This window comes from Pecten maximus, chromosome 4, assembly GCF_902652985.1.
Source record: "Pecten maximus chromosome 4, xPecMax1.1, whole genome shotgun sequence".
Lineage (NCBI taxonomy): Eukaryota > Metazoa > Mollusca > Bivalvia > Pectinida > Pectinidae > Pecten > Pecten maximus.
Window position 1 is genome coordinate 39,134,761 of NC_047018.1, and position 13,377 is coordinate 39,148,137.

A 13,377-nucleotide genomic window follows, 5' to 3' on the forward strand; every position below is an offset into this window, starting at 1 on the left:
GGGGCTAGACATGATAGGTCATCACAGGGGACGTGTCGGGGCTAGACATGATAGGAGGTCATCACAGGGGACATGTCGGGGCTAGACATGATAGGAGGGCATCACAGGGGACGTGTCGGGGCTAGACATGATAGGTCATCACAGGGGACGTGTCGGGGCTAGACATGATAGGAGGTCATCACAGGGGACATGTCGGGGCTAGACATGATAGGAGGGCATCACAGGGGACGTGTCGGGGCTAGACATGATAGGTCATCACAGGGGACGTGTCGGGGCTAGACATGATAGGAGGTCAACACAGGGGACGTGTCGGGGCTAGACATGATAGGAGGTCAACACAGGGGACGTGTCGGGGCTAGACATGATAGGAGGGCATCACAGGGGACGTGTCGGGGCTAGACATGATAGGAGGGCATCACAGGGGACGTGTCGGGGCTAGACATGATAGGAGGGCATCACAGGGGACGTGTCGGGGCTAGATATGATAGGAGGGCATCACAGGGGACGTGTCGGGGCTAGACATGATAGGAGGGCATCACAGGGGACTGTCGGGGCTAGCCATGATAGGAGGCATCACAGGGGACGTGTCGGGGCTAGCCATGATAGGAGGGCATCACAGGGGACGTGTCGGGGGTAGACATGATAGGAGTGCATCACAGGGGACGTGTCGGGGCTAGACATGATAGGAGGGCATCACAGGGGACGTGTCGGGGCTAGATATGATAGGAGGGCATCACAGGGGACGTGTCGGGGCTAGACATGATAGGAGGGCATCACAGGGGACGTGTCGGGGCTAGACATGATAGGAGGGCATCACAGGGGACGTGTCGGGGCTAGATATGATAGGAGGGCATCACAGGGGACGTGTCGGGGCTAGACATGATAGGAGGGCATCACAGGGGACGTGTCGGGGCTAGACATGATAGGAGGGCATCACAGGGGACGTGTCGGGGCTAGACATGATAGGAGGGCATCACAGGGGACGTGTCGGGGCTAGACATGATAGGAGGGCATCACAGGGGACGTGTCGGGGCTAGACATGATAGGAGGGCATCACAGGGGACGTGTCGGGGCTAGGATAATATAGTGGTGGACAATGATTTGAGTATCAGTAAGGATATTGAGGATTGTTTTTCTGGTTTTATTGACGTCATCTCTGATTGTATGGCACCTCTTCATTCCATAATCCCGCTTAGAGTTGCGAGGCAAGATCACACTCAAAGTCCGAGGCAGTCCAGTGACAAACCTTGGTTTGACGATAATTGTTAATTTTTGTACAGGTGTTATATGCGGACGTTGAAAAAACTACATGTAAAATCGACAAGGTGTGAAATGAGACATTTTTAATGTTTTCAGAACTCATTTGTAGAACAGGAAGATTCAGATAAGTATTTTTTGCTAATTATCATACCTGTCTTTTTCGGATTAAAATCCGCTAACCATTGCTTCGACCAGTTTGTTATTTTATTTAAATCACTATTTATAATGCCAGCTGCACTATTTGGACAATCGACTATGACATAAAGTGTTGTATCGTCAGCAAATAGTTTGAGGGTAGATTCTATGTTTATCACGATATCTTTAATATAAATTAAAAACGACAGAGGGCCAAGAATAGAACCCTGAGGAACTCTAGCCTTATTAGACACTTTTCCATCTCCTCCAAATGCTCATTGTATAAACATACTATTGATGATGTATGTCTGCAACCTTACTTATTTTTTTTCTTTTAAATATAAAAAAGGCTATTGTCAAAATACGTTTGATTTTGCATAATATGTTAATAGAAATTGGACGGCACAGATAATGTAAGATTTTGTATCTTATGTAAAAAAGATGTTGATGAATATCATTTCATTCTTTAATGCCCGTCTTTAACGAACTTATAATTAAGAACATAAAAATACACTATCGGATTAATCCCTCTGTCTGTATATAAGTTAATGATCAATTCATTATCAACTGGTAATGTTAAAGTAAGTTAATATAAAATGTAGTATGCATGTTTACTACGTTCTACTCTGACGGCTTCTAGTAAATAGAGCAAGGGTATGTAAACACGCACACCTGACGATGTTTTGCGTTTTTTTTTCTCCAAGTGATCTTTTTTCCAGTTTTACATTTTTTTTTTGTGTGTTTAAAGATTATTTTGATTATGGCATCGGGCCTAATCTTAGTTTAGGATGTTGTTTGTCTACAAAATGGTTGGAAAGTATTTTTACCAACAAAATTAAAGAAGTCAGATGGGTGTGCGAAATTACGTTCCCGATCGTCTTCAAACCCAGCAATAAACACAAGTTAACAACAGCTCCCATGCGCAGTGATACGTGTGCGCATATCCGGTTACACACTTGTATGTTACGAAGCATTTGTACATCTAGCAATGTGAGGTGTTCTTTCTCGATTTGAAATTAATTTGATGGATATGTATTTAAATACATACCAAAAGTGTGTCCAGTAATTTGATCCATAAATGCACCTAACTTTATTAAAAAATAAATATATATAGATGCATGCTATAATTTCAAATGCTATTTTATATCATTATTTCCGTCATTTGCACAGAAAAATATTCCTAAGATTCTTACAAAAATTATAGTGGCAGCGGTGGGATTCGAACCCACGCCTCCGAAGAGACTGGTGCCTTAAACCAGCGCCTTAGACCGCTCGGCCACGCTACCTGCATATACACAGTTGGTGCCTGGTACACTACTACGGATGTACCCTGTATATGATATACTATACGTCACTTATTTTAAGTACACCAATTATATATTCCCCGTTGGTTACGAATTCAATCGCTATATCTACGCAGAGTCTACCATGATATAGGCCTAGTAGTTCTGGCCAGAGGCACGTGTATATTATATACTTCTGTATACATGTACTACCCGTCGGCTAATTTTACAGTTGTACTGTAACGTTTACAATCTATTTTTAATTTTATTTAAATATGAGCCTTGTTTGATATGTTTACGTACCTAATGCACATGTAGATACTTTGGTTACTTTTCTTTGTTCACCAAGAATCAAAAGTATATCAAATGTAGAAACTGTTCATTTTCTGATGTATATTTAACGACGTATTACATGCACAATATAACATACACTTCAATTTTATTATTTTCAAAAATAACCAATAAATCTTAATTTATTTTCAAATGCAAAACAGGATTATATCAGCAAAATTCTTCTTTTTGTCGATTGAAATATGTTAATGGCGAAATGGAAATTTTCCGCTATAGTGAGTTTAACTTGAGACACATGACGATTATCACATTTGATCTGAAAACTCTTAACTTTCTAAAATACATGCTTTATGTGGTTTTTTTTTTTTGTCTTTCCTTTTGTTTTGGCGTGATGATTTCCGCTGGTACAATGAGCTATCGAAGGTCTGTTCTGGTGGTATAAGAAGTTATAAATCTTATGGAGACCTGTCAGCTGAAAGGTGCAGATGACGTAACATCCATTCAATAGATAAAATATAACAAAACATGGACCGTGGAACTATAAATAAAATTGACCTTTAAGATTTTTGTCTATATTGATTCTAGGTTTTAAACTAGTGAGAGATAAGCTAGCATTAGAATTTAGCTGAACAATCTGACGTGAAACACCAGAACGGGTGTGTGCAAATGATAGAACTACATATGTATTTTGACGGACCTGCGTCATATGAGTAAGTAGCGATAGTGCGTAAATATAAATTATATATATCACAGTATTGTATATAACACAGTATTGTATATAATATATATATATCACAGTATCGTATATAGCATGTGGATTACTTGTTGAGATAACGTATATTTGTAGAAATGTCTTATCAGAAACGTAGATTATCTGATTAATATACAGGTAGCGTGGCCGAGCGGTCTAAGGCGCTGGTTTAAGGCACCAGTCTCTTCGGAGGCGTGGGTTCGAATCCCACCGCTGCCAGAAATATTTTTTTCGATCAGCCATTTAAGCTCGTATTGAATCAACAAAAAACATGTTTGTCTGTCCATCGGTATTTAGTTCCAATTCCTGTTTGGTTTACATTATTATTATTTCCTTTATTTTCTCCAAATATGAAGAGTAACTAACATAAATAAAGAACAATACAAATGCATCTCAAACAATATTGAAAGAATAGAAAATACATTTCGGCTCATGATCACACCCTTATATAATGACAATCCTATGTACATGGACAGACAAACACAACATCTAATAGTACATATAGTATACCTATAGTACTATTACACACAGCATTTATATAATTGGTACTTTTAAAATTATTTACCGTGATATTGACGATGATAGACAGTGTAAATACATTAGATATCTCTACACTCCGCAACTACATCATCATAGACCAATACATACAGTAATACTTTTTTCTTATCAAGCTGTCATACATTATCATAATAAACAGTATTAGAAACATCATGCAATACATTATACAGTATTGTTAAAGATACTGATGTATAGATCACGAACGAGGATAATTTGACCGAGTCGTGAAGCCTAATTATACAGTGTAAGATAACGGGACAGAAATAGTAAATATTCATTTACTTATATGAATACAAAAAATATTGGTATTTCGTGTATTAATATCACTGAAGATTAAGTACGCACAGTGAAAATTGGAAGTTACATATAACTCTCGGTATAAAAAAGATCAATTATCTAAGAGATGTTGAATTAGATGATACCACTATGTTGAAGATTTTTAGTAATGATAACAATGGTTTTTATTTTAAAATCCTCTAGTTCATTTGAAGATATATCATATTTGAAAATACCACCGAGAAGAATATTAAGTAAACAGTGCTTAGACATTGTATTAAGATAAGATTCAAAATCTATATCTTTTACAGTAATGAGTACACAATGTGTGAACATTCAACGACATGTGCATAATCGTATATTTGTGCATAGATCCACATTAATGACACAACTACATGTTTTCATTATCACGTATTTCAACACAAAGTTTAACAATTTTCTTAGGATATAAACTATATTGTGGAAACCAGGTATAGCAAGTTTCCATATAATATCAGGTTGTATATTATTATGTAAAAGTGTGAAGCGAGAGAAGTCGCTATCGGCATTCATTCTCTCACATAGTTTAAAATGTTCATGATTTCTTACGCGATCATTGACTAAGCGCTGCCATTGACATTCGTTAGGGAAAACACCCGTCTTCAAAAGTTCACCAAGAAAATGATACAAATAATTTTTTTGTGAAATACTATCAATGTCGGGAACAAAACCTCTGCTAAAATGTGATATATTGAATTTAAAAATACATTTTATAAGTATTTCACGTGTTAAACAGCCAAATTCCACGGTACATATTCTACCAAGGAATAACATTTTCTTTACGCTGGTGTATACTTCTACAGATAACCAACCAATCAGTGACGTGCATATATCCGTTCTTGTTTCTGCATCAAATCCTTGGATTGATTTGACAACAAAGTTTTGTGCTTGTTCTGGCATGTAAATTTCGTTTTGATTTAACAGCCATAATTCACATCCATAAAGTGCTGAGGGATATACTTTACACTTAAGAATGTTTGCTTTGGTTAAATGATTCAGCACGCATGGTGGGCACCAGAACGAATAAAGGACATTACACCACATTTTACTTTGGAACATGCACGTTCTGTACGTTCGACACTGTTATTTCTATTGTTTAGATAAAATACCGACATGGGTCATACTTTCTACAATTGGTAGTTTCTTTCCATATAGAGTTATATCACATTGAACAATGGACTTCTTTTTGGAAGTAGAATCAACAATTTTATATTTAGTAGAGGAAAATGTAAATCTCCACTTTCTAGTGTACGTCTCGCAATAGATACTGTAAACTATTAACGTTATTTCTAATAATACATACGTCATCAGCTTGTGTAGGTATATGTATACGTGAGGAAAATTCTACTTCATATATCAAGTCATTGATAAAGATCCGCCTTGTAAGATTCCCCGCTTCATGATGACATTGTCAAACTCAAAACTATTAAAAACAACACAACTAGTAGATCGATAATACATTTGTTTCATGATATTCCATATTTTCCTTTAATTCCTATATTGTAAAGCTTATAGAATAAGCCTTCTTGTCATACAGAATCGAAGGCTTTATTATTATCTAGAAAGGCGACGAGTACATCAGGTCAATTATCAGGGTTAAAGTTCACACTCTCCAGTAGATTAAGAGAAATACATAAACTACATAGTTTCTTTTCAGCGGTATGCAGACTGATGCTTGATCGGAAATGTGTATGATTCAAGAACTGGACTTAAACGGTTAGCCAAGAGTATCTCAAAAATCTTGAAAATCAGGAATTTATGTAATATTCCTATAGCCGTTTGGGTCATCTTTTGGTTTTCTATTACCATAATGCAAAGGGTTTAGTGTACCAGGTTTCCATGATTTTTGAATAAACTCGTACTTAACAATGATATTGAACAAAAATGCAATATGTATTTAGATTCTTTAAGGATTTTACCCCCTACTTCTTCGGGACTCTGTTGTGGTTTGATAACCTGATCCTGTACTTTCCTTGTTGGAATAGTCTCGTGTAGATCTTTTGTATACTCTCCTGTCACAGCACGGAGGCGAACCGAAACAGTCTCTAGCGAGTTTGTAGTAGATCGCGGGAGAACCAGCTCTCCTAGGAGCCAGCCTTTTTCGGAGGTATCCTTCTTTGATTGGAAAGTTATCCCTGGCCTTAGCAAGCTCGTACAGTTTGTATCGCAAATGTTCAAGGTCGGTAACACTAGCATGTGTTACTAGTAGTTCACGGATTCGATCTATCAGGATGTCCCTAGGGATATCAATAGCCTCTTTGAGTGCCTCTAGATATGCCGTGATCTCTATGACTATTGGGGGTATCAGTATACAGCATTTCTGGGACTGTTGATGTGTAAGAGAATGTCTGTTATGATTCCTCAACTTCCAATTCCTCAATTTATTTATGTCAGAATATTTCAGAAATGGGAACAAAGTTATTATATTGGCAAAGTGATCACAGTGTATGCGAGTGATTATTCCTCAGTACACGTATACATGGTAATATGAACAATCTGTGACATACTATTGGGTAGAGATAGTGCGTAAATAAAAATTATAATTATAAAATTATGGTTTGTTTCTACGTTTAAAAGGGACATTACTTGTTGAACCTCTATATAAAGGACACCTCTCTATAAAGGACACTTTTGCCTTGTCCCTTAGGTGTCCTTTATACACAGGTTCGACTGTATCACAGTATCGTATATAGTATGTGGTTACCCGACGAGATAAGGTAAACGTAGATTATCTGATTAATATACAGGTAGCGTGGCCGAGCGGTCTAAGGCGCTGGTTTAAGGCACCAGTCTCTTAGGAGGCGTGGGTTCGAATCCCACCGCTGCCAGAAAATATTTTGGAACAGAATTAAGCTATTATTGAATCAGAAAAAAGGTTTTAAGAGATGAAGTTGTGATGTTATTTAGTTATTTTTATTATTGAAGAGAAAAAAATCCGCTGCCTGTAACTACCTAACATATCTAGACACCAACAAACAAACAATAAATCAAATATTATATTGATGTGAATAATATCCGTTCAGTTCATATGATTTGATGTTTGTTAGTTACTCCTCAGCGTCATAAGGGGAGACGTTGTGGCTGCCATTGAAAATTTCATAAATAAGAAGACCGATTTCTTCCTCAGTCATCCTATCATCGTCATCATCAACTTCGTCTTCATCATCCTCGTCGTCGTCATTTTCATTGTCATCCTCCTCGTCATCACTAGTATCCCTCTCGTTACTGCCTTCTTCATCTGTATCACCGAATTCGTCATCTCAATCATAATCAGAATTTGATACATCATCATCATCACCAGCATCATCGTCGTCACTCTCATCAATTTCATTTTCATCGCCGTCATCGCCATCACTGGGAGCCTGGTAGAATTGATCGGCAAGGTGCCAATATGCATCCTCGTCTGCAAAGGCGACACCTTGCGGTTGTCTTCAACGTCTCCTACAATAGAAAACACAAGTAAGAGATTTCTATGTTGGATCGTCCTCGTCTCAACCCAAAGTAGCCATTTTGATTACCCCAACTACATTGTAGCTATAATATGTACATGTATATATCTCGAGTGTGAGCACTAGAAAGTTTGTCTTAGAAATATTTCCTCTGTGTTGAAAAATACGAAATTCGGTTAATGCCAAATGAAGAAAATGAAATAAAACGTAATAACTATTACTTAAGCAGGAATTACTACAAAAATGACTTCTTTTGGCAATAACCGACTGACGTAAATAAAGCCAAAACTCAACAAGTCCTCGCCGTTCAATTTCAACAAAACCAGAAAATGACGTGTAAGATGCAGATTTAGTCTGCCCCGTACCAGGAGCCGTACTGGCCGAGAATTCCTGAGAAGACGAGAGAGAAGCCGGGAAAGAGTGTTAGAGAATTGTAGCTGAATATGTTAAAATCCGCAAAATTAATAAAACAGGCCGAGGAAATGTGTACATGCGAGCATAAGTGTAAATAAACAATAAAAACCAATTCAACTCAGGAAAGTGGAGAAATAATAGAAGTTATTAGAAACAAACAAACATAGAAGACAACACTATTTAGTAAAACAAACAAACATAAAGATTACCATTTAATTCAAACAAAACTATAAGAAAACAAAAACAACAAACGTACGCGAGAACATTTCTTGTAGATATTTGAAAATTACAAACCTTTAATTCTTGAGTTGATAGGTCCAGAGAATAGTTGTTCAGTTTTTGACGTTTTGACGCCATAGAGGATGTGCCATTCTCATAATCGTCCTGACTATCGGAGGAATCGTCGATGTCGGTATGTTTCCGTTTGGCGCCTTCCTGCTCGCGGTAATGATATGATGTATCAAGGATAAAAAAATCACTTTTATATTTTTAATTCCTTTTCAAAAGTAATCATATTTATATGAAATAAATTCCTTTAAAACTAATATTTGTTTTAATTCGCTATTAAGTTTGTTCACGAAAGAAATCCTAAAAGTAGTAACCATATGTAGACGAAGAGTGATGACGTACATTTCGGTAAGTTCTGTGGTAGACTTGCACAAGTCCCTATTTGTCAAAGACAAAATATTGTACGAAATATCAAAAAATATAAATATAAGGATTGAATAAAGTTATGTTGAGAAGTATGGGGGTATAAACCTCAATAGGTCTTGAGACAAATTTATTATGAACTTCTTCGCAGTTCATAATAAATTTGTCTCAAGACCTATTGAGGTTTATACCCCCATACACCTCAACATAACTTTATTCAATCCTTATATATAATTTTCAATGGTAAATTGATTAAGAATTTCATATTAATAGAAGGTTTCATACGGGCAGAAAAGAAAAACAAAAACCTTCTCGAAACAAAACAATTCAAAAAGTGAGAATGATCATCACTAATTTACAATGTATTTATCAAAAGTAGGCTTATTGTTGAATTACCACGCCACACGGTCCAGAAAAGCCAACAATCCATAAACATTAGTTACTAGACTTATAATTGACAGAAGTGAAATGGGCTTATTGACTTTAATATACTTACCTGAAATCATCTTTACCATATCTGTCCTGTTCGGGTCGAAGAAAAGCTTAAATTAACGAGAATATCATAAGAAAGCGACGGAGCGCGAAAATGTAACACTAAATCCGTGGTTGCGAAGGGACGTCGCAGGAGCCTGAAGATGACGTCATGGTTATATGACGTTATAACAATTAAGGAAATGAACATAGATTTGTCATGTACTTCCGTTGTCAAATAGCATCAAAGAATTGACTGCATTTCCTGTCTTGGTGTCATTTCTTTCCGCAAGGTGCGCTCATGAATAGTTGAATAAGTTAGTAGGGTCCTTGGAACAAGTAGTCAATAGCGTGAATGACAAGTGAGCAGTTCAGGCCCATTAGGCCTCTTGTTAGTTTTTACACCTACTAATTCAAAAGACACGGAGTCGTTGTATTGGGCGTGTAGTATGCTTGTGTGAATGACATTAACACAAATTCAAGGACAGATTTGCCGAATGTTGCAAAAGCTTTAAAAGACTTTTCAATGATCAAAGGACCATCATGACAATGGGGTTACATAAACTCGTTGCCTCACTGTCAAGCTAATAGTTTCAAAATGGGTTTAAATCATTAAACGTTTTCTCTATATTCAAGAGGCCTTAAGTCACTGTATCGAGCATGTAGCAGGCATAAAGGGCTTTCAAGTTTGTTCAAATACATGACATTGATACACTCCCAATTTAACAGAAGTTAAAACGATTCTGAATAGTGGTTTGATCTATAGTTTTGTGGAATGAACGGTTATCAAGGTGTTTTTTTTTTTTTTTTTTTTAAATAATAGCTACCAGAACAACTGGTGAAATATTCAACCACACATTTATGTGTAAGCAAAGTGTAGACTTTCGTGTTTGATATGTCCAGTAAACCGATTTCATTTTGGATGTTTCTCGAGGCATAAAACACAGCATGTAGTAGGCATAAAGGGCTTTCAAGTTTGTTCAAATACATGACATTGATACACTCCCAATTTAACAGAAGTTAAAACAATTCTGAATAGTGGTTTCTGTCTGATAACATAAAACATCAATTCAGAAAAAAAAATCCCAGTTCAGAATTCGCTTCAAAAATTCTCTTGGCAGCGGTGGGATTCGAACCCACGCCTCCGAAGAGACTGGTGCCTTAAACCAGCGCCTTAGACCGCTCGGCCACGCTACCTGTGTATAACATTAATCATATAATCTATGTTCTCCGATAAGACATTTCTATAAATATACGTTATCTTAACAAGTAATCCACATGCTATATACAATACTGTGATATGTATCTACAATTTATATTTACGCACTATCGCTACTCAGTTATATGACGCAGGTCCGTCAAAATACATATGTACTTCTATCATTTACAAAAACGTCTTGGTGTTTTGTTTCACGTCTGTCTCTCCAATCATAGGTAATATCCCCACCTAACAGTCAATGTTATATTTTGATGGGTGTTAGGTCCGCTGTTACGTACGTCCTCCATGTTAAGATAAACTCACATATCACCAAAGCTTCAAATTTCCATTTCGCCATTTACAAATTTCAATCGACAAAAACAAAAAAACAAAAACAAAAATAAAAAAATGGGGAAATAATTTTGTGTTCAATGTTGAAGATAAATAAAGATTTATTGTCTGTTTTTAAATTGATGAAATTTAAATGAATTTTTACAATTTTGTTCGTCCAGTGCATGTTATATTGTGCATATAATACGTCGTCAAATTATTAGAGTTTTTATATACTTTTGATATACGTTTGAACAAAGAAATGTAACCAAAATATCTACAGTAGGTAAATGTAAGTATCTGGTAACCCTGGATGTAAACATGTCATCTAGTGTCATAATCAAATAACTCAAGTATCATTTTTACAAGTTAAAATGTATACGCTACAACACGACAGAAAAATAAGCCGACGGGCAGTACATGTATACAGATATTATCTTTCAGCTAGAACAGAAACGTATATAATATACACGTGCCTCTGGCCAGAACTACTAGGCCTATATCATGGTAGACTCTACTTAGATATTGCGATTGAATTCGTAACCAACGGGGAATATATAATTGGTGTACTTATAATAAGTGACGTATAGTATATCATATACAGGGTACATCCCTAGTAGTGTACCAGGCACCAACTGTGTATATGCAGGTAGCGTGGCCGAGCGGTCTAAGGCGCTGGTTTAAGGCACCAGTCTCTTCGGAGGCGTGGGTTCGAATCCCACCGCTGCCACGATATGTTTTGTAACAGCGTTTGATACATTTTTATCTGTGCAAATGACAATGGCAGCATTTCAAATCATACCTTCAATTGTTTTACTTTTGTTTCGGTTACTTGAATGTTACAAGTTGACACAGACTACAAAAAGTCGTTCACAAAGGTAAAAAAAAAAATGTAAATTTATAAAACACAACAAAATGTTCTAAAGAGAAATATATATCGTCACATCTAAACCAGTCGAGGGACAACACCTAAACGTGCTACATCTCTGACAAAAAAAATCACATTGATAGATTATGAACAAAAATAGGCTGTTGTTTATTGTTATTCTATACAAAAAGCTACACACATTACTCGATATCGCCCCTTCCAAAAGTTAGAAGTTCTAATTTTATCTAAAATTAAAGTGGATAAATAATAAAGTATACCTCAAGAAATTCCATTGTGCTGCGCCTCTACATTTTTTACATGTATGTAACTTTCGGTCTTACGAGAGATCAGTTTCAGGACGTACCTTTTTTCCTTTCTTGAAAATAATTAGATATATTCATGCATTTTTTTAGAAACATGTATAACACAGAAAAAGAAAGATAGGGTTTCCAAGCGTAAACACACTTTGGGATATTATGTTCTAATATATCAATTTTTTTGATACGAAAGATATAGCACGCGATGTCGTGTAGTGCTACATTAGTTTAGGCTCGAGACAAATGCCCGTTACTGCAATCTAATTATTCTGTACCCTGCACTAGTTTTGTCGTAACTGTATTAATATTCCTCGAAAGAAATGACACTTGTTTGTTTACAACCAATAATAAGGGAAAAACTATCACCCTCGATTTTCAGCCTTGTGGAATATTTGTTCTCCTTTCAGTGAGAAGAATATGACTATTTCCATTAGTAGTAGATAAGTACCGGTTCTGGCGTACCTTCACCCCCTATATAATCTATAGTACTACCCCAGTACCACCCTACAGTACCACCCTATCCTGGGGGTTCAGTGACGTCACGGGTTTTCCCTATTTGATCTATATTAAGATTGCAGAACGATTGCATCACGTTTAGAAAATAGCTAAAATAAGTTTCAATTATATCGATAGTGGCCAAAACAGGTTTTGTTGGGTTATGTTGATAATGAATAGCGAGAAGCTCAATCTAAATATAACATTTTAATATGAATGAACATTATATATAGAAACATAACTAAACATGTGTGGTCAGCATTGGTCCCGACTTAGTTCAGTGATCTTCGTTGTAAATAAAGACTTATACAAGTCCCACTTCCTTGTTAGAGGGAAGAGAGGAACGTCGTATGAATATGCGGAGGAGGGGAGAAACTGTTGAAAAGAATATATTGCTGATTAACAAATTGATAACATGTGGCATTTATTTGCAATGAATAACGAGAAGACTTTATGTATGTACGACATTTTATTTTTCCCGTCGTGACGGAATGAATGTAGATCGGAGAGCCATGCCAAACCCATTCTTACAAACATTACATACTCTATCATGGATAAATAAACATTTACAACTAAAAAGTCATCTCTCAC

General features: G+C 36.5%; 1 long non-coding RNA gene and 5 other non-coding genes across 6 annotated transcripts; 3 read left to right on the forward strand and 3 right to left on the reverse strand.

The window, feature by feature from the left end:
- Positions 1-2,599: 2,599 nt before the first annotated feature.
- Trnal-aag lies at positions 2,600-2,681 on the reverse strand. Its single transcript has one exon. It is a non-coding gene; the product is annotated as a tRNA-Leu (tRNA).
- Positions 2,682-3,857: 1,176 nt separating this feature from the next.
- Positions 3,858-3,939, forward strand: Trnal-aag. The gene has a single exon. It is a non-coding gene; the product is annotated as a tRNA-Leu (tRNA).
- Positions 3,940-7,339: 3,400 nt separating this feature from the next.
- Positions 7,340-7,421, forward strand: Trnal-aag. The gene has a single exon. It is a non-coding gene; the product is annotated as a tRNA-Leu (tRNA).
- Positions 7,422-7,644: 223 nt separating this feature from the next.
- Positions 7,645-9,716, reverse strand: LOC117326050. Its single transcript, XR_004532411.1, has 3 exons — positions 9,604-9,716; positions 8,751-8,891; positions 7,645-8,034 (listed from the first exon to the last, which is right to left on the reverse strand). It is a non-coding gene; the product is annotated as an uncharacterized LOC117326050 (long non-coding RNA).
- Positions 9,717-10,693: 977 nt separating this feature from the next.
- Positions 10,694-10,775, reverse strand: Trnal-aag. The gene has a single exon. It is a non-coding gene; the product is annotated as a tRNA-Leu (tRNA).
- Positions 10,776-11,754: 979 nt separating this feature from the next.
- On the forward strand, positions 11,755-11,836 carry Trnal-aag. The gene has a single exon. It is a non-coding gene; the product is annotated as a tRNA-Leu (tRNA).
- The last annotated feature ends 1,541 nt before the right edge of the window (positions 11,837-13,377 follow it).